Genomic DNA, 2,076 nt, shown 5'->3' on the forward strand with positions numbered 1-2,076 from the left:
TTAACGTGTTTAACCTTGTTTAATCATCTGATTCAAGTATTTCGTGTAGCCTTCTAGATTTTATGACTCGTTATGCATTATTAATGATTAAAAGACGTGACATTCTTTTTTTAAAGACCATTGACCTCAGCATGTACAACTTTTAAGACAATGATTAGTATTTAAATAAGTTATATAACACGCGTAACTTTTTCTTTCGGATGTACTTGAATACAAACAATCGATCTAAGAAGCAAATTGGCGTGTAATATAATCAAAGAGATTGCATCAAAGAATTTAAATTCATTACAATTTTTTTCCCGGATATCCGCCGTTGGTAGAAACGAATATTCACGAAAAGTGCGAGTTTCATTAAGCAAGACATTTCGTAATAGATTTATTGTACACTTCTCATTATTATATATATAATTCATAAGGCGCACTTATATCTATTGCAGAGCAAATAGATAAACAGCTTATTGAGAATTATTATGTACATTTGTTTTCTCATTGTTCGTAGAAATTTTTTAAAAACTAAAATTCTTACAAGCCTCCAGAAATTCCGACAAAACAACACTTAATATTTTTTGAACTTTTGGAAGATAATGCTTTGGCTTATTATCACATTTTTACAGTAAAATGCATTGTAAAGCATACAGAAATACTGTATGACATATTTAAAAAAATTTTGTATGGAGATCTTGATTTTGAATAGATAGGGATTAACATATACATATACATATATATAAAATATCTGTACACTTGGCTGTAGTGGTCATGCTTGCTTTATTCGAAGATAGAGCATGGTACTTACTTACTTTCCATAACAATAGGGCGGCCAGGAAGGAGCAAAGCAGCTGTCAGATTATTGCGTAGAAGATAATCAAATTCCGCGATGGGTATTTCCCAAACAGCCACGTCATTCGATTATTTGAAAGAAAAAAAAGTTTACCTAGAAAGAAAGAAAGAGGGGGGGAGGGAGAGAGAGAGAGAGAGAGAGAGAGAGAGAGAGAGAGAGAGAGAACAAGGTTATGAGAAGCAAGTGATGCTGAGAAAGATTTATAGATAGAATATTTCGGTCTTTATCATTGAGAACTCGAAAATATTATAGATAAATTTTTGGATGACTTATGTCCAATTTCTTCATTTCCAGATAGATTTCCAGAAATTGCGGATAATCTTATCCAGATATCTCCATTGCAATTTGGAAGATATCTCTTGAATAAAGTTATCTATAGAGGTGAAGAAATTGAGCATTAATAATATTTATACAAAACAAATTCAAACTTCGTTTTATTATTTTTTTCTCTCCTTTACAGTAGAATGTCAAGCGATAACAAAATTAAATTGAAAATTGTCTTATAATTGGGATGTCATTATTAAGTAATTAACTTTACTTTTATATTGAAAGATAAATAGAAAAGAAAATATACAAAAATATCGTTTTTGAAAATAGAAAATAAGTTTACAGCATTTTATAGAGAAATGTGTCCGGTTTTATATATAAATCAATCATGTTAACAAAAATACTTCTTTATGAATAACGACATGAATAATATTTGCTCATTCTTATATATTGCACACATTTTGAAAATGACAAGAAAATTATGAAAAAATTACAGATTATTCTAAATCGCATAAAAGTAATACAACAAATTTGTTTAGTGACGATGTATTATCTGGATTGTAAATTATTTTAATAAGTAATAATTTTCAAATCTGTGCTGTAATAGAAATGTACTATAGAAATATACTATAAAAAATTAGAAAAATCCCAATTTTTTAATGTAAGTAATTTATAGTTATTCAAAGTATTTATGTAAAGTTATATTGTGATGCATGGATGCTAATTGTTCAATAAATAAACAAAATATTTATTTGTTCTAAAGCTTTGTAACTAATTATTAAATTGGAATGAAACTTTGTATAAGTTATTTTTAAAACTCAAAGTACTTATAACTTGGTTTAAAAAAGTTAGAGTTTGTTTATTTCTTAATTATATATCATTTCTTAATTTTAGTAATTTTAGTAAAATAATAATAATAATAACAAGTAAGTAAATTATAAAATGTATGTGTTATTTAACAAAAACAAAAC

This window comes from Atta colombica, unplaced genomic scaffold (assembly GCF_001594045.1).
Source record: "Atta colombica isolate Treedump-2 unplaced genomic scaffold, Acol1.0 scaffold112, whole genome shotgun sequence".
NCBI lineage: Eukaryota > Metazoa > Arthropoda > Insecta > Hymenoptera > Formicidae > Atta > Atta colombica.